Raw genomic sequence first — 21,107 nt, 5'->3', positions numbered from 1 at the left:
TAGTGTGATGGATGGGAGCGTATTCTGTTTATATGCTAGTTATACGCAGAGATGCTATTAAGGTCATCGGTGGTACAAGTGTTTTTTAAATATGTTTGCAAGCACAAAACTCAATAAAATTTAGACAATTGGTAGTCGACAGATGGTGAAAGTTTGTGCACATCAAAATTTATAAAATAACACCTAAATTAATCAATCTCTATTAAGTACTTACCTGCTTTTAATAATTTCTTACACCCTTATCTGAAATGTCCGTCATTATTTATCCAACTGTTTCGAAGATTGAACGACAAAGCTATTAATTTGTCATTAGATCTTTTCTGTCACCCTTCACGAAAGGGATTCTACAAATCGTCACAGTATACAACCTTTACACAAAAATTAGATGAGTCAAATTGTTCCAACGACTTCGGGGATGGAGTATGGCTAATAAAAGTTCCCTATGACGTCACACGGTCAAAATAATCGCGAACAAACCCCGAAAGCTGAGTCATATCCGCCCTGGTTCATTGATAAACCCCATTTCGTATAAACGAAACAATACGCTACGTCATTTATGATTTAAATACTATAAATGGGGGTCGGTGATTATTTCATTTGGTAATGCGGGCGGCGAAGCGATAGAATCAAAAATTATGCTGCATTGAACAACTAAACACTGGATACTTGTGGGCCGTATATTATGGTAGTATGAGAAATATAAATACATAGATGTATGTTTCATATGACATTGACAAAAAGAAATATGATGTTAAACTTACTAGGTGACTAAGTTTCAGCATTAATTTTACTGCAGTTGGAGCCACCTTCTACAGTAAAAGTTGAAACTACTTTTGAAGTCATAACATTAAACAAAACGAAGTAATATTTGATTTGAAATGTAGTAAGTTCATCAAATTGATCCTGAATAATCCTGGATGAATATTCTGGTTTTCGCCCATAACGAAAATTCTGTAATTTCATTAAAAATTTTAATAAATTATGTCTTACAGTAAACCATAAAAGTAAAATAGATTAGTAGAGCTCGGTTGGGACGGCTTGTATCACCATATTTTAAAGGCCAATATAATCACAGTACACTTTAAAATTTCACTTATAAATTGGCCTGTACAATTTTTTACAAGTATGGATATTTAGTAAAAGCGGACAGCGGATATTCATTATAGCGTGCAACAGACGAGTTGTATTAAAAAGTTACCTCTCTGTGACATTTACTCTGCCTTGATTAACTTTATTGGCGTTGTAATGTAGCACCTAGACGGTAATGCAGCATAACATGCATGCATGAATTATCATTTAATTTAATGATTGAAATGAATGACATGCAAATTACGTGCTGGTAGCTGATTGATGAAGTTATTTATTTTCTTTCATGCAAGTTATGCATGCAGTATGGTCGTTTCACGTTTGGATCGGTGCATGTCATGCAATAACTTAGAGTATATCACGCACTAGGTATACTCAAGTTGGACACGAACTGTATTAAAAAAGGAAAAAATAGAATTTTTGGTTATTCATACAGCATGACAATTCACGTAAACGCATGTCATGCTTGCAGTACCGTGTATACACTATTTAACAATGATGCAATGATTTCACCAGCTGCAGCTGCAACTCGTAAACGGTGATGGATGTGTTGCAAAATTAAAACTTTTTATATGTTTAAGCTTTTAATTTTAATCACGGTCACTTAGCACTACGTAAGTTCATATGGGCATCAGTATTGCTATAAGTAGGTTATTTATATTCACAAAAACCTAAGGGATTATTGTTCTCGTACTGGTATTATTTATTTTTTAAAGGTCTGAAAACGATATGTAAAAATATCTATGTAAAAACCTACTACTAAGTAAGTATAAGTATTGAGCCACTGCAGGTTCTTTAAAAAATATGATTAGACAAGTGTAGTAAAAGGCATAAAGCAAATGTGCCGCACATTTGCGCATATTGTGTCTAATAAATTATTTGATATTTCTTTACTGCTATGAAAATATATGTATCCTCTAGCCTAAATATGAATCGATTGTTAAATTCAGTTTAGCCTCGATATAAACGTGCGCATTCTAGTTGAAATACAATGTATCTTTAATGAGGAAAGCTCATATGAAAGTGCGGTGCATATAAGGCCTCGCTCTAAACTTTTACCTTAGCATTTAATATGATGGAAAGACTGGTAAAGCGGGTATAGAGTTATTATTCTTGGCACTTTGTTGACTTTCCAATTTAGTCGGGTAGGTAATAGTCAAATATATAGAAAAGATTAATCAATAATAGAGAATAATGTCATATCTAGAAAACATTGCTTTTTATGGTAGTAGATATTATAAATAGAATCTTATTATAATTTTATTTTGTTAATTTAACTCAATCGTTAATACTTATCCTAAAATAATTCTGGTTCACTAGTATCCTTATTCATTCACGATTTTCGTGTAAGAAACATCATTGAAATTCTTCAAGTGGTTTATCACATTATATCAAAATAAGAAACGATATGGATATAACTATAAAAATATAATAGCACGCATGATGCCTTTATTCCAGTATGTGGCCCATAAAACGCACTCAAAGAATCCCCTTACTTCAAGGGGTTGGTAAAAACGGGTGTAACGTTTCACTTACCTATAAACTATATGTGCACAGTGCGATTTTAATGTGCCCATTAAATGTTTATTATGCCCGGTCTACACGATAACCGGCTTTTGTGCAATTGTTCACACAGGCTTGAGGCTGTGGATTCGTTAAATCATAGGTTATTACTATAGACGACCTTATGTGCTTATAAGGTGATGATTGCATACGTTTTATAATTGAGCAATCTCCCATTGATGCTTTGTAATTATCACTAAGTCACTGATATTCTTAATAGAATGAATGGGAGAAGGATTCGTAAAATTATTTTAGTGCAATAGTTTCTTATACATATACCTTTACATGCAAATTTAAAACTCGATAGTGCTTTACAGAAGAAAACGTTTTCAGTACCTAACTTACTAGGTAGGAACATACTTAACATACTATAATTCGTGAAGGATATGTTACTAACCTTGTAGTTATCTAACCATACACTACGACAATACTTATACATCCGACATCACCCAAGTCCCAACGCTATGCCGTCAGATTGCCAATTGATTTGCGCAAACATATTGCGCTGTTGTACCGTGTGGATTTAATAAAAGTTGGTTATATATGTAGATGCAAAGTTGTTTTGATACATCTGCCGACCGGCGAAGCCGGACGGCGGCTGCAAGCGGCCCAGTGGGGTAGGTTATGGACGTAAGTACTAGTTATTATGGGAATCGTAATAAACTCAAACTCAAACATTTATTTATTCAATTAGACTTCTTCTAGAAGCACTTTTGAAACGTCATAGGTACATATTTTTAACATTTACCACCGATTCGGAAAGCAGTATCTACGGAGAAGAATCGGCAAGAAACTCCATAGTTGCTCTTTTTAATCATGTCAGTTTTACAATTTAATTTAACAAATTACATATGTAACATCATAATTTATAGTGATATGCCAAAGAACTGTCCTGTGGTTTTTACGCGACAACCCTCCATGGGTTTTTATCGTCCATATATTCCTTAATACTGTAATAGGCTCTCTGAACTAGTACATTTTTTTATATAAGTTTTAAATTTAGAACTACTTACTAAACTTTTTAATATTATGAGGAATTCTGTTGTAAAGCGCTAGATACCCACGGTGTTTATTGGGGACTGTGAACGCTATACAGTCATACATCGCCAATATATTTGCGCAAGCCATTTGTGCAATTGTGCCGTGTGGGGCGTGGGCCCAACATAATGTTGATTTTAACAGGAGAGTTCTCTGGCATCGTGATCATTTTTGTTTTAAAATTTTTTGTAACATTGACATGATTTTAAAAGAGGCATCTACAACAGCTATTCTTACTGGCTGTTCTCTGTAGAAAGTTCTCTACTTACTGAAAGAGACACAGATATTATAATTTATAGGTACTGTTTTTTCGCGTATTAAAATCGCTTCCAAGACAAGTTGAATGAACAAATGTTTCAGTTTATAGATATGCAATGTTGTTTCGCTACATCTGCCGACCGGGCCGGGCGCCGGCTGCACGCTAGCCGAGTGGGGTAGGTTATGGACGCAAGTACTAGGTATTATGTAGGTATTGTAGGAATTAAAAAAAGCACTAGATTGTACGGGGACTGGACACTTGAAGTGATGGTCGGTTTGTGTGTGAATGAATAAAACTTCAATTTCCAAATATGTACTTAAATTTTTATTGGTAAGGCAAAGAAGATAAAAGGTGACGCAAACTGAAATTTAGCTATAATATTATGTATTTCAAATAGTATTCGGTATTAGTAATACGTATTATTTTTTATGAGTTCTATTATTCGATGATATTATTCGATGAAGCACCTACATAGCATGCAATATACATATTGAACAGGTATTTGGCGAGCAAAGTGAATTATTTAACTGGTTTATTTTACCATCTTTCATTCAAATAGATTATACAATATTATTCTCATTGTAAGCTAGTACTATACATACTTAGTACGAACATACCTAATTTAAATAATGCGTACGCCATTTGCCAACATAGCCAACACAATTACGCACCGAAAAAGGAATGTCAGATTCTGTAGGTAAGCCGAACATAACTGTACTACAACTGCAGGAGACAGCTAATGTTACCGCGTAAACTGAGAACCTGCGCCAATTAGCACGGCATAATTAAACGATCAAGACTAAACAGTCCCGTCGGCTGCAGAGTACTGAGGTGTGACGTCACGTCTGGTCTCATCAATGGACCGGCGGGAACCGGCCTCTGCGAACAGGGTCACCGCTTATTCATGAGAGCCTAGTACTTTACAGCCCATTCAAATGCTAATGTTAATGATTAATTGGTTTTAAGTACTGTGTGTTGTTCGGTTGTTGTGTTTATAATGCGATTGATTGGAGTTTTTTGTATTGAATATGTTCGATGTGACTAAAATATTTGTAGCTTCGCACAATACATTTTCGGAAATATTTTGATTAAAATTCTTATTTTATGAGAAAGTATTATGTGTAAAAGTAGACTCATTTTTGGAAGTATCTATCACTTCATTTATGTATAGGATAATAGTAATTTTACGTTAAATGACCTTCCTGTCCTTTTATTGCCGCCGACGAAAACAAACGATCCAAAACATAGTTAAGATGATAACCTACTTAAATATGTACTTTATATGAGTAGTTCATATCTTTCCGAGTATTTAGTGTACATTAAGCTATTTTTATCATCTATGCGCACATATGTTTGTAAATGTGATCTAAATATGTAAGGAATTATATGATACCATTTTTACGACTTGGCATAGAATGCTGATAGTAAACCTTTGTAGCTCGTTACTGAAAAACATTGCTTTGAATGGCGAGCTAATCGATTACATGGGCACCGATACATACATGCATACAGTTCTGTGACAAAACTGCATTGTAATGCGGCCATTCAATGTGCAGTAATTCATAAGTTTATTGCGAATTCAATGGTATTCTCTGCGAAAACTGTTTGCGATGCGCTCGAAACTAGTTCAAGCTTTTGTGTAGAAAGGCGCTTTTCTCTGCAGCGCAGTCATAAATCAGGAGCTTGGGCAGGTGCCTGCGGTGAAACTCTTTTGTCAAGGCAGGTGACTCCGCCGCTGCGTCTGGCCGATCGCAATCGAACTTAGCATCATTGCCAATTCGGTTAAGGTCAAGATTGGTGCGCGAGCGCGGGCCGGATGGGAAGCCGAGACGCTCCGCAATTTGGTCGCACAATACAGCAATAATAACAGGCCGTAATCGCGACGACATCCGCCTCGCGCTACACATGTCCGTGTGAAAGTCTCGATAGAACCCGTTCGCTTAAACATATATCGGCTTTCTTCAATACTGTTTGTGCTTTTTGTCCCCGCTCACCGATGTGGCGATATCTCAATAAGAGAAACAATTTATCCTTCGTGCTTCGAACGGTTCGGATTCTTTGGTTGTTACCAACTTTCGTTGTGATGCCGTTATACTGATTGCTGTATATTATTTTTACGAGATTCAATTACCCTTTTTGTGGAATACAATAAACGGTCATGTATGTCGGGACACGTTGTACGAAGCTGCTCGATTAAATTAGTTTTGGAATATCGCATAAAGTTTTTCACAAGTTTACCTACCTGTATTATTGCCAATTGAGGCTTATTCTTCTGCCTATATCATGTATCTATCATATTATAATGTTCTAGTTTAAAATGCTTTAAGAACCGTCAACTATTTCACACCTAATACATCAAAATCCGTAGCTAAGGTCCCGATAAGTATTGTTATCGGACAATGTTTTTTTAGGATCGGAAATGCTATTGTCAAGTTATCTGACCACTATCGAGTTTGATTTGTGCGATGCTTTGACAACTGCGCCAAGTTATTTGGAGATCCCTTGATGAATAGGTTTTTTGAACAAAGCTTTCTATTTCTGGGCTTTCTTCTGTACAGGTCAATTTTCTAGGAATTTTGGGATGTACCTGATAATGGTAAGCGTAGGTACGTTTTTCAATGTTTAATTTATTCACACAAAGACATGATGATAGGAATCTTTATGGAGTGTAAAGGTCAACCAAGATATGTTCGAGAGAATGTATGGGAACCATAAAACAGTTTGAATATATTATAAAAACCCTTTATGCAAATCAATCAAAGTGTACACACGATATATCTACGGAACCAGAGCTTATAGCGTGTGATAAAAGGTTTTTTTCCCAAAAATATACAGTGAAGTTTTTGGAACGATCAAAAGAAGTTACGCAAGTTCAGGTAGAAATATCGATTCTGGGAAGGATTGCAATTGCATAGTGGATACAATTGGTTTCCGACGCACGTGGTTGGATACAGATTATATTAATAGTGATGTTGTGGGCGTGGGACGATGATGCCGGATATCCGATTTTATATCGATTTAAATTGAGAGGGTTACATCGATTCTTTGTTGCATAAGGAGGTAGGATTAGACCTTTTTTTGTATGGAGTTTTTGATGTGGGAATTTTGTTCTGGTTGACATTGGTTACTATAGGGTTAATGATACGTTTTGATAATCTGTCGTTTATTGAGTGGCGATGGAGATATATGTTGGCAGTATTGGTTGTTTTTATAATGTATTGTTCTATTTAATCTTAGATTTGCCATATTGTCTTTTTGTTATTTAATTCATCATTATAAAGCATAAAAATTAGTATGAAAAATCTAAACGGTCAATATGGATGCTGTCATAGTTTATCAATCAATTTAAGTTTATTTAACATTTATATCAATCATGTCCAGATTATACTTTTGTTACTATATAAACAGCAGCAATACAGATGGTTTTGTTTCTTTTTTGTTCATTTCAAATTGATTCGGAACGTTTCAGCTCTTATTTATTTATTTATTATATTCCGTGGATACAGGACGTGGTCAAAAGCCGCGGGATTGTGCCAGGCTTGTTCTTATTGCAACGAAACTAATGATATTGAGGTTTTATATAAATTGTAGTCTATGGGAACTCTGCAGGGGACGTAAATCACGACTCTTACACTGACGAGCTATTTTGAACCTTATGGTCTGGGTATTAAGGTTGAAAATGAATTGGGGGTGGTTCGGTTTGGATGGATTCGTTTTATTATGGTAGTCAGGTTATGCTGTGATCAATTTTGACTGTGAACGGCTTTGTAGCGACTATCAGCAGGTTAACGTTTTGCTAATAGTGTCAAATCTTTATGGATTTTGGAGTTTGACAGGTTAGAGAAATTTGTATGATTATTTTTCCGACCCAAATATCGACCAATAGAATTGCACCATTCGACGTCACGTGGTACAACCTACATGGTTATTATACTGATAATTTTTTGAAAATTTTCTCTGGTCGTTGACGTCAAACTGACAGGTTGAATTCAATTGTGAAATTATTGGCCGACATTTGGGACGGAAAAATAATCCCCCGAATACCACACGAGCTTCAAAATTTTCAGTTTTTCTCCTTGACTCCTTCATTTGTTTGCAACGAACCTATCGGAAAATACCCGATAATTTTGAAGCTCTTGTGGTATTATAAGTGATAATTTTATAAATTATTTAAAAATATGAGTGTTTGTGACGTAGCTTAGGTAAGTACTTTAGTAATTGTTGCCGAACATAGATAGGACTTAGCATATAATTACGGCATACAAAATTCAGTTTGTAAAATTAAATAATGTGTGCGTGATGGAAATAGAAAAAAAGCCTTCATGTTTTAAAAATTTAAGAAGTCGAGATCGATTTGATTTCGAGTTCTTTTTACAGCATCTTATAAATTTAGTAATTTGATTCCAATGTAAACGAAGTCGCATCCTGAGTACCTACCTACGTACACAGTTTTTTATCCAGTTACAATAAGAGGGAATACACGAGTAGAATTCTAGTATTGTTATAGTAATGACTGGCGCTTAGATGAAGCAAAAAAATGGCGCCCATGAGGGAAATACCGACATTAAACCAAGTCGTGAGATCCTTTACTTAAACCGTTACCAGTTGCTGATCGAATGATAGCGTTTCAATGATATTTATATTAATGTATTTATATACATCGCGGGTTTTGTATGGAAGTATTTTTTGGTTGCTATAAGGATAGGAGTAGTAGATAGTGTTCAATGTATAGTGTGATGGTAGCAATTTATAAGTATTATTAGTAGGTTTTGTTACCAAGACTGCGGTGGTACTTATCATTTTTGTTGTAGTTTTTGATTTGTCTTTTAAATTATTTATTTATTTATTTATTACTCCTAATCTTACGCTTTAGCGTTTAGTACCCTATTCAAAAAAAGCATACAACAAACATTCCATTAGGCTTGATATTTCAGTGTCCATTTTCGTCAGATTCTCTAAAAATCTGGTCGTTTCACAAAAGAAATGCTATCTAGCCCAACTAGGCATTTCTCCAAATGACACGTTAGATGTTTCACCCTAACATACAAGAGCCCTAAGTGGTTCGCCATTGAGTTGAAGAAGAGATTTATCTTTGAGACCACTGCGGAGTTGTCAAGATGACAGTTTTGATTGAAGACGTGGAAATTCATTACGTATGATGCAGATGTAATTAATGACGAATGAAATTAAATCATATAAAAAATAGCAGTTGTTTTTTTTTATACATATATTTATTATTTGGATATTAGTGCGAAAAACTATAACGTTTGAAGTGTAACTTCTTTAGGCACGTTGAGAGTAAAATTTCAAGTTCGCGTCATGGCAATACCGTCACGTCGTGGAGTGAGGCGACGATTTTGGTAACTTTGAATCTTGCTAAATTAGTTTCACTGTGACATGTGTGCTCGGCATACACGGTCAGATATTAGTGAGATATAAGTTTTGGCTAACAATGAGTCCGAATGTTTTGTTCGAATAAATCAATATACCGTATTACCGGTACTAAAGATGAATTTATTATTAGATTCAACGTGATGCATTTGGGAAAACCGTCTTGAAATATAATTAATTAATTAATTAATTAATTTATTTATTTACGGCATACGCCAAACCATACATATATTAAACTTAATTCTAAACTTATCACTATGTTCTTAGTTCTAGGTACCTCTTACATTCTTCACCTATCATTCCCATCCCTGACACAAACAAATCATATACTGGTGCAGAATTGAGGATTGAGTTCAGCAGTGAAAGCATGCGAGGCACCGGAGACTGCAATAATGTATTGATCTTATTCGCAATCATACCTACGTTACTTTAATTATCTGTTTGATCATTACGTTTTGAAGTATAATTTAGCATCTGTGAAGATTCCTTAAAATATACGCCGTGTATAAATTTTGTGAAATAATTCTTCTTTTTAGTTCTATCTATCTATAGTATAGATATATACTAATATTATAAAGCTGAAGAGTTTGTTTGTTTGAACGCGCTAATCTCAGGAACCGAGATTTCGATTGGAAAAATTATTTCGGTGTTAGATAGCCCATTTATCGAGGAAGGCTTATTGGCTATATTATATATCATCTCACTAAGACCAACAGGAGCGGAGGTGAAACCGCGGAGCACAGCTAGTATCAATATATGTAATTCATGAGTATCTTCTTCACAGTGGTAATTTTATTTTTTATATGTTTATTTATTAACAGGTTTTCGTTTTATATACCAAAAAGCAATCCAATTTATGACACTTTAATTATTTTTAATTAAACAAAGATACAATAACCTTTTATGTCTCAATAAGTTCGCTACATTACAACACGATATTGGTAGCTTGTATTGTAAAAAAAATAATTTGCACACTTTTAATGTTCAAACTCTAATAAAGATTGCAAAATTATTAATATTTTTTATTACGCCGCGTTTCTGGCCGCCTGTATTAAATGCAAGTCGTTAAACAAGGAATGCAAAACGAAAAGTAATAAAGTAATAAATGTATGAAACTGGTTGGTTGGTGTTTTATAAGATGTGAAACTTTCCTTTGAGAATTTAGTTGTTGTAAATTTGTTTGGTTGTAAAGTTTGGGCACTTAATGATTGCGATGCGTCATTCCTGTGTTTGTAAACAATGTTGTTTTTTGTCACTTGCAATGTGCAGTGAAAATTGAAATTGCATTATGCAAGGAGAGATAAAGTTTATGAAAAATCCGTGTATTGGCATCGGACAGTTTTCGTTTAATTATTGTATGTAGGTAGAATTATTATTTTATTATAGGTAGTATTAATTATTGTATAGGTAGGTGAATTTGAGTTAAGAGATATATTACTGCCTGGAGAAGAAAATAAGATGCGTTCTTGAGATATCAAAGGTTGTAAAGTGGTGAAATGTGTAAATGAATAGTAATGGAGCGCGAAAAAATCTCGGACGGGCACTTAAAACAAAATTGATTTCTAAACCCATAAAATAATAAGACACAGGCTTGTATTAAATGTCACACGATACCTCGCATTTAATTATGCGCCACAATCGTAAAAGTTAATCGCGTCCATCGAACAATCTCCCCACAAACGAAAAACTAAAATGATCAACATTGTAACACATTGTATGTTAAGGTTGTAACTTGTACTGCATTTGTGTCAACGCTATTATGAATGGACTATGATACACTGTGATTATGTTGGCACATTATTGCGATTATTCTGCGTGACACGGGGGGGCTCGTGACGTTTGTCAGTACGTAGTCGTGCGGATTTGGATTGTAAGAAAACTTATGAGGGAAATAGTGGAAGAAAGTTGACACGATTTTAAAAGAGCTACAGAGTTTATTGTCGGTTCTTCGCTCTAGAAACTGTCTAAACTGCTTACCGAAACGGTGGTAAATGGTAAAATACGTTATAATGATTTAAAAGTGCTTCTAGAAGAAGTCTAATTGAATAAATCGAGAGTTCGAGATTTGGTTTGATATGTAATTGATTTGCGTTCTGCATATGGAATAAGAATTGGTGCCGATTGGTGTGTGAATATGATTGTTAGGAATATTTTACACACTTTTGACGATTCTTAGATCATGTGTAAAATTAAGACATTATTTTTTTCAGTCATAAAAGGATTGGTTTGAAAATCGTCTTCTCACTAAAGTACGCATAGGCCTGAGTCATGTTACCGTTTCATTCTTAAAGGGATGATTTGCAAAATTCACGCTTTCGACGTTGTGTTGATAAATCAATCCATCAACTTTGCTTTAGATTGATAATAATGGATGAGACAATTATAACGCTTCCATGCATTTAAGAGATTTCAAATCTTATCAATCTCAAGCCTTGATTTAACGCAAATTTTGCGTATAACATTTATGCATTCTGAATAGAGTGTTGTTACACATCTTATTCATCAGTTTGTGTTGCTTTAAGCTCAGTAATGTTACTTACAATTTATTCGGTAGTTGTTACCTTGTCGTGGTAAAGTTCTAATACGTTTAAATGTGTGTAGTCCCTAACTGCATAACCACAGGGTTAATGTTAATAGCTGCCGTAACAGGAACCCGGCGCTTGCGATTTTAAATGTGCTACCGAGAATTGAATTTAACGATCACATTGTTGCGATATATCTATACTAATATTATAAAGAGGAAAGGTTTGTATGTATGTATTTATGGTTTTCACGCATAAACTACTGGACCGATTTTGATGAAATTTGGCACAGACAATCTTTAGACCCTGAGAAAGAACATAGGCTACCTTTTATTGCGAAATATGTACCACGGGCGAAGCCGGGGCGGACCGCTAGTATAACCTAAACCGATAGAGGGCATTTTGGAAGTTTTTGTGGGGGTGAATGTACTGTCGATATATCACTACATAGTCTAAAACAAAGTCGCTTTCTCTGTCCCTATGTCCCTATGTATGCTTAAATCTTTAAAACTACGCAACAGATTTTGATGCGGTTTTTTTTAATAGATAGAGTGATTCAAGAGGAAGGTTTCAGTATATAATTTATTAAGTTTTAGACAAAGCGGGCGTAGTCGCGGGCGGTAAGCTACTTAAATATAACTCCAAGTAATCTATAATCAACAAACTTCCTCCTAGATACAATCGCATTAAAAGCCGCAGTATTTTCGTATATCACAAGATAGCACACGTGCGAGTGGCGCCCAATGAACTACAAGCTTTAATTAAACATGTGACTGATAAGCCGTATCTGATAAAACTCACAGTTGGGTAAGATGATGTACTGTGACATCTTGGAATTTATTAGTGTCATAACTGTCTTGTGGTTAAACTTGACTCTTAATTATTGTTGGCTAGATACTGTAGTAACTATTTTTATATGGTCATGTAGTTTAAAGGTCTTGTTAGTTTCTATCTTGAGAAATTTATTTAGAAGATTTTTAACGCAAGAGTCTTTAATTATTCTAACAAACTTTGTGGATCTTTATGAGATTTATTTATTACAGAACAGAATATTAAAACATGTACCAAATATGTCTATTTATGTTTTTATTAATCTAATGTACAGTATTAAATGTTAAAATGTGATTGAGTGCCAATTTAGGTACTAATCTACGCAGACGCTTTTAGTCAAATGAAAACGGAGTCATGTGTGTTAATATGTATATTGTATACACATAAAATCGTCTTGTTTTATTCCCCGGGTTTCATGGCGACATAAATTCGCAAATGTTTTATTTGAAAAGATAACTATATTGATTATTTTATAGCTGCGTTTTGATGGGAGACAAAATGGCGCGGATGATGTTTATGGCGTGGAGGTGTATAAAGTTTTAATGAAAACAGTACAATAAGTACCTATATTATTTTAACATATAACGAAGTACTTATCGTTTATCTTAATAAGGAAATTGTCAAAAAGTGATGTTACATGTTTGTTAAGTACAAACACGTACGTTGCAGTTTTATCGCAATCAGTACGTCTAAAACTTTGCAAATATACTGTCGAGTACAACCGTCACAATGACGCCAGATTGCGCAAATATCCAATCAAAGTTGAGGAATGCAGCCCAACTTCATTCCGAACGGTACAGCCTGGTGCATCACAATCGATAGCCTACATGACTGCATTAAACTTAATCGCCATTATCTATAAATAGAGCCGTCTGTCGCGGTAGACTTCTCAGAGCGGACGGCGTCCCATATCCGCGGCAAAGCGAAAACCGACTGAAACTCTGCTGCATTGAAACGAATTTACATTGCATAATCTCTGCCAAGCCACTTGCACTGTAGTACCTAAGCTATAGAGTCGAGATTGCAGCCACGCCCAGGCAGTCTATATAGGTCGGAAAACGCAACCATTTATAGTACTCTGCCGTACTATCCGTAGTACTGTAGTGAATGGTGTGATGCAATGCAGTTGGCGCGCGTGTGTGCGTGCTGCGTTTGATGAATGGCTACCGTCTATGTGTGCACGGGCGGGGTTATTATTGATTTTCTCTCGCGATTTTAACATATTTTTAGTTCCAGACAGAAGGCAGCCATCTCGAAGTATTTGCGAGTGTCTGTGTGTCTGTGTGTGTGCGATGGGAATTTTTTCAAATTGCTTTTTTAATATGGACTTTGCTGACGCTGCTTTTGCGTACAATAGTTGTGTGATGTAAGGTCGCTATAAAATGTATTTTAGGCTCTTGATTTATATTGGATCCAGTGTTGGTACTTCCAATATGTTGTACTTAATTTTTTACTAAATATTCCTTTTTTATTGTTTCAGATATTTACTATCTCGGTATCAACTAGAGCGTCACCAGTACACTACCACTTTCAGCAATGGTGAGATATTATTAAACTGTAATTACTTTTGTAAAAAGAACCTACTTACTATCTTTAAATTAATTGTAGTAATGTATCCAAATGTAGTTTTTATGTCTTTTTTTTCACTGCAATTTTTTTAAAACAAGAATATTTAATCGCTCCTATCGGCACAGTGACGTGTCCCAATTTGTATGCATTTAAAGTTTTTGTAAATGAAATTAACGTTTTATCAAACAATTAAGGTACCCGCTGTTATCGGTACCGTGAAATCTACATGCCAAAAGTGAGGAAAAATAAATTTCATTGCGCGGTCACGTTGCCGGTTCCCATACTGTTAAGGTTGTGTTCACGCATGTAGCGATTTAATGTCCTTTAGTCATTCAATGAACGCGCTAGTCAATCAATCAAATCACGCTATGGCTGAAAAACAGCGATGAAAATACTGGCCTGTTTTAGTCATTGTTTTAACTTTTAACCATATGCTGAGTCGTGGTAAACTGTTATTTTACTTGTGTATGTTATTTATGTATTTGATTTTTACTGCGAATAAATGAATTCTATTACATATATTATATTATTCAAATAGCAGATTCCACCAGATGACGGCGACATTTGTATAAGATACATTGCAATTAACATTTAACATGTTTTTACTTAATGTTAATTAGTTTAAGTATTTTTATTTACCCGCTGTCGCTTGTGTCGTGTCTGTGGTCGTATCCTAAGTGCATTAGCGAATTGTGAATTGATTTTTAAGCATGGAAGTTTTCCAAAACGGTTTGTTTATAAATGTAGGCGCCTGTATACGATGTCGTGAAGTTCATATAATTGTATTTGCACGATACAAGTGTCGATTTTATGTCGTAGTTTGACCTAAATAGTATGTTATATATTTTTTTGAGATATAAGTATGTAGGTATGTATATTCGGCATTCGCGTTTAAAAGTGAACTCACATTTCTCTAGTGAATTTTGAAAAATATTTCAAAATATGTAGATATGTGTTAAAATTATTTTATTCGTGAAAGTAATAGCAAAAAAAAGTTAATAACGATTTATAAATCATATTAAATGATCACAGGAATAAAAATTGGGTTAGTTGTGTTAGGGCTTTACGGGAGAGTACATGATAAGAATTCAAATGTATTCCAATATATTTAAATATATCTCGTTCCTTCTTTCCAATGCTTTTACTAAAAGTAGGTATAGGTATGCCAGTACTTACTTACTTACTTACTTACTAGAGTGGCGCAGGGACCCAAAGTGAGTCTTGGCCTCCGACAATATGCCAGTACACAATATAAATAAAAATTATATCAAACTAGCTTTCCGCCCACGGCTTTGTCTACGTAGCTAAAGGAAATTCTCATGGGAATGAGGGAATGAGATTTCAAAGCGATAAAAAATAGCCTATATCAACTCTCTAGCCGCCTAACTATATCAACAAAATTCATCATCATAAAATCGATCCGTTGCGACATGAAAGAGAGACAAACAAACACACGCATTCATAATCATTATTATAATACCTATATTAAATTAATCCTTACTAATAACCACATAGTAAATAGGTTTTAAGCATCCTCAAAGGATTACACCCTTCTTCAATGTTCATTTTACGATGCACTGACCAATTGCAATTATGTCCAACTCACTCGTTTTACATAATCGTTGTGTTTGACCTGTTAGCTCAGTGGTGATGTATTAGATATTGCTTCAGAGGGTGTGGGTTCGAAAATATACTATATACTTTATATAGCTGTTACCCGCGGCTTCGCACGCGTTGTCAAAGGTAATTTAAAAAAATAGTCTATTCTTGTATTATTATCTAGACAAAAATAAACATATCATGAAATTGATCTTTTTCAAACCCTCACAACTCATAAGACACGTATTTAAAACAATCTCTGAACAAGCAAATCCTTGCCTGCCTTGAAAATTTTGACAAACATTTAGCCAAAAGTCAAATAAACAAACAAAAACAAATAAAATCATAACTACTTAGAGCTAGCGCGCACGAGCAACTTTGTCTCCGCAACTATTTTGTCTCTCCCATCAATTTGTATGGGGAGTTGCGTCGCTACGTGCGCGCACTTTCATACTAGCCCATGGGTGGAGAGACAAAATAGTTGCGGAGACAAAGTTGCTCGTGCGCGCACTGTCTTATGGTTAGTCGCAGTAAGTTATTAAAACACCACCAAGACAGTTTCACAATTTACAAAAAAATGCTCTTACTCGTATTCGCTTAGGTTAGTCATGTTAATCATTTTCGAATCCAACTGAAGGCACAAAAAAGTAATTAAAATCGGTTCAGCCGTTTAGAAGAAGTTCAGCAACAAACACGACAAACTTGAGAAGTATATATAAAACTCACACACACACACGTCGTGCACAAACGATCGCATATGTGTGCGCAGGTGTTGCGTCACAACACATAGGTATATGAACAATTTGCTCAGCTGCGGCCGTAACAATGGAAATTGTGTCACTTGGCCAACATATTCTATACATCAATTAGGAAAATGTTTCGTAATGACGTTAATGCTTTATATGGGCTATGTAAATCGATTCTTGTTATAATTAAAGACAGGTCGTAACGTGGCAACAGTGCTAATGAAAAATGTGAAAATTGTCTGTTCGTTTGTTGACATTGTAATGCTGTGTAATTGATAATACTTCTTTTATTTGAACAATTGTTTTCGAACGATTCGTTTCGGAGTTTAAATTGTCTCTTTTTAGGTAGCACAATAGGTATTAATATTATGTAATGAATAAATAGTGAAAGTTTTTGATTATCTGGAAATTTTAAATGTGGCAAGGATTGTGTATTTAGCTAATATTGATTTGCAAATTTCAAATAACAGAATGACTTATATAAATTCATGCGTGTAATGCGTACAAAATATTTTTCAGACACTTTAAAAATGAGTTAAAAATACGATAATATTTCAATAGTATTTAAAAAATCCGTGTTTTAATGGTTAGTAAGTTTGCCTTGAAAGACCGATCCCATATCTGCAATTATTCTATTAGAAACTTTGAATACGCTATCAATTCCGATCTATGTTTTTACACGATCATAAGCCACAGATAAAGCATGACAAATATCTCTTACAATAATTGTAATAGATTAATTTTCTAATAGCGGTCTAGCTCGCTGATTAAAACCAGTGGCTTTTGCTTTCTTATCGGCGTATCAACCAATAAGTCCATGGCTTATCTAGAACAACTTTCAAAATACATTAATTATACAATATCTCTCTAAACACCCAGACATTGTTACTGGAACAATTATAATTAGATGTCGACATAGATAGGTATATGTCGATGCCACGCCTGCGAATGATACAATTTAAAAACGAGATTAACTAAGGTTAGACGCGAATAACCCAGACATAATAAATGTTAGGGAAAGGGACATTCTTGGCAGAGATCGCAATTGGGAACCCAAAGAGTTCGGAGCTCTATTCTGTACGAGGAGACAGTCGGTCGAGGGTCGCGCTACGATGGTTTCCTATCGAGGGACCATTGGCAATTTAGTTAATTGATAAGATAGGTCATATAATATCTTTAGGATTAAGAAACGGGGTAAATTGCGGCGATACGGTGGGGCGTGGGCGAAATCGAGGCCATGACGAAACGGATTGATAAAGACTGGCGTTTTATTAAGTAGGTCCCATCGTTGTTGCTATCACGAAAATAGATTGTTTGAAGATGCGTGTAGTCGTGATTTTTTAATTCTCGCGCCGATATTATAGCTGTGAGGCATGTGTTGGAAATTTGTACGATTGCGTTTGATATCGTCGCCTCATGTTAATGTTGGTGGGATACGGTAAATTATAGATATTTCAGCGATGACCTAATTCCGGTCAATGTAGTTCTTTATGTGAATGAGCCACGTGATACACATGTTGGAGTTGTTATATTTACTTTCGCGCTTCTATAGTTGTCGTGTAACTAAAAAGTAGTGTATGTTAGTCACGTGCGTGCCCTATATACAAAAGATTCTATAATCTTGATTGTTATCGATCATTTGGGACATATATCCAAAGATAAACAGTTTTCGTCACGTCTCTAGCATTATTATTCATTGCTTTACTTTTACAAAGAGAAATTGCAAAAAATCGCACAGCAGTACTTCACGACATCTGTCCACCGTCATAATGAAGACGCTATTAGCTTTAAGCGCAGTCATTGAGCAAAAATTAATCTCTCTCCCTTGACTGTATAATCAGATTCGATACGGTGTCATAAGTGCATTTTGAGTATGTACCCCGCTTTCAGCAAGTTTGCCAAACGTACCATTAGTGAGTTCTGACAATAGACCAACAATAGGTTGAAATATTTGCAACGTCACTGTAGCCTGGTCTAGTAAAAGCAATGTGGCGCTTATGGAAATATTTGTTGGAAAGATCAATAGAGGAGTAGCTACAGGCTAGGCTTCTGATGTTAATGTAGCTTTTTAGGTAGTTTTGTTACAATAAATGTATTCTGTAGACTTTTTTTATTACTGCAAAGACATCTTGTGATGTTGATTCTAAATCTTCATTCAGTTGTATAATTGGCAGCTTGATAATAGATTTATAAAAACGCGTAGGTTTTCTATAATGTACAAGATAAATGGCCGGTTTCACAACTTCTGGATTTGTTCTGTTAAGTTTATCTGTCAATTAGAATGACTTATGTATAAAATTAAACGCCAAAAAGTATTAGCTATCAGAAACATTTGTTGGGCTATCAAGAACATTATTAGCAAGTGGCGAAACTGGTCTTAAAGCTAGCGTTATTCGTTATTTATATGTCGATTCTTATTCCAGTCATTTCTAATACTGTGTGGTAGTATAATTAATAGAAAATATTTGTTTGTTACAGATCCTGCGTGACGTCTGATGCAGAACTACGTCTACGATCTTCGCTACAAATATTCCACTCCCCTTCTACGTCACCAGAACGATTGGAAACTTGCAGTTCATCCTGATCACTTAGTTCACACTTTATATATTATCTCTTGCCACTGTGACAGATATTTACTGCAATTTCATTTGTTCTCAGGACAATTGTTGTAGTGAAGAAAATAGACGTTAAAATGTCGCCATTTTATGTTATAAGGCTCTCGCGGAAACAGTGTAAATGATCCTCTAGTCTTAATTTCGTTGACTCTCTTACGTTTCCAACATTCCCATTGTTTCCGTCAGAGCACTTTTATTGTTCACGCGTTTTAGTTTTATTCTAGTTTTAAGGTTATCTGTTTTGAATTTTGACTAACAACCACTAAACATTCTAACGCATGACTCCTATTTTTTACGATATCAACGAGAGTGTGCATGACGAGTAATTATTTAATTTTATATAATGTTTATCTTTTATTCGTGTGCGGTTAGACTACCTGCTACACTGACATGCCTTTGTCGATTCGTTAATGTATTGTGTTAATTTAATTACATTATTTATTAAGAAATGTTTACTTCAACAATTTATAGTCTGAGATCAAATGTTCGTCGTGCCTATAAAACTAGATGTTAGGTCAATTTGATTATCGCCTAAATCTCAGTTTTAGCCCTGCATGGCATACCCAGAGTTGCATTCTAATTTTTTTTACGCGAAAAATTATTGATTATGCAATCTTTTAATTTGGAATTGTAATGAATGGATTATTTTATGTATAATTGAATCAGTTGGAATAAATACTATTTTTAATTATGAGTATGTTTTATTTTCCTTTCCTTCCCTACTTGTTTACAATTAAGTATTTTCATAAGTATTAGTTATTCGATTACTTTCCTAGGAATAGTATTTTTATTTCTATTTCAAAAGTAGATTTACATCTAAAAAATACTCAACACTTTTAAAAATATCAATGAACACACTCCAACAATCCAGGACAAGATAAAAAAAATTCAATGGTATGTTTGTTTCGATTCGCGACATGATATAATTGCCGCCAAAACTGCGATGTTCCCAGCCAGTCATTTGTAGGTCGAATGTCATTTTTCAATTAATTCAATGTCATTAGGACATTGCGACCTCTTTACAACCGGCTGAGAATGACAACTGTGTATACAACCGATAATGGAAGCAATTTATAGCAGTATGGACTTTATAGCAATGTTGAGAATAATTTCTCTTGAATGCGTAGTTTGAGAAAGGATTATTTTCTGGTTAGAAGTATGAAATGCTAGGTCTCATTTACCTATTCTCATTTAGCTATTGAACCAAGATACAGGATGTCATGAAAATATGGACTCTTTAAGTAGTGAATTTTAATTAATCCTCATTTTCACAAGTCTTAAACATGTGATGACAATTTGTGATGGTTAAATATCTGATAATGATAAAATAGGTGTGTATTGACTGGCCGGTTGGCTTGGTTGGTAGTGGCCCTGTCTTCCAAGCCAGAGGTCGTGGGTTCGATCCCCACCCGGGGCAAATATTTGTGTGATGAACATAGATGTTTGCTCTGTGGTTGGCTCTGTGGGTGGTATTTTTTTTTAACTTATTGAAGAAAGACATTACAAAGGTCATCAGAGAAGAAGTCGTCTACAGACTATTAAACAGCTGCACTCACTTCGTGTATATAGTAGGGTGGTGGAAGACGACGTGTCGTTGCTAAAATAAACCCAGTAGATATCTATGAAACATGTAAGTATAAAACCATCCTTTAAGAAATAAAATACGAACAATGACACGTTATACTCACTTCTTTCACACATAACCAATTCTAAATTATAAAAACCTTCACAACGAGGAAGCTATAAACAACGGAATCAGAAAATATACAACTGAATGTTGCAAATTTTAAAATAAATCAGTCAGTCTGCAAACGAAACGGGAAGCATGTAAACTGCCGCGGGGGTGTAATTGTCAATAAATAGTTTTAGCTCGGAAAAACTGGGTCAA

At 34.8% G+C, this 21,107-nt stretch overlaps 1 long non-coding RNA gene across 1 annotated transcript in view; it reads left to right on the top strand.

Annotated features, from left to right (window-relative positions):
- The window catches only part of LOC149484244 (uncharacterized), a 135,245-nt gene extending 115,345 nt beyond the window's left edge, over positions 1-19,900 (top strand). Inside the window, exons 4-5 of the long non-coding RNA XR_016316416.1 lie at positions 14,171-14,229; positions 19,083-19,900. This is a non-coding gene — a long non-coding RNA (uncharacterized LOC149484244). The remainder of the gene's footprint in view (positions 1-14,170; positions 14,230-19,082) is intronic.
- The last annotated feature ends 1,207 nt before the right edge of the window (positions 19,901-21,107 follow it).

This window comes from Colias philodice, chromosome 12 (assembly GCF_061535455.1).
Source record: "Colias philodice isolate Cphi_HAF_F1 chromosome 12, ilColPhil1 Martin Lab GWU primary, whole genome shotgun sequence".
NCBI classification, from domain to species: domain Eukaryota; kingdom Metazoa; phylum Arthropoda; class Insecta; order Lepidoptera; family Pieridae; genus Colias; species Colias philodice.
Note: the sequence above shows the minus strand (reverse complement) of the source record. Positions and strands in the feature narration are given on the sequence as shown.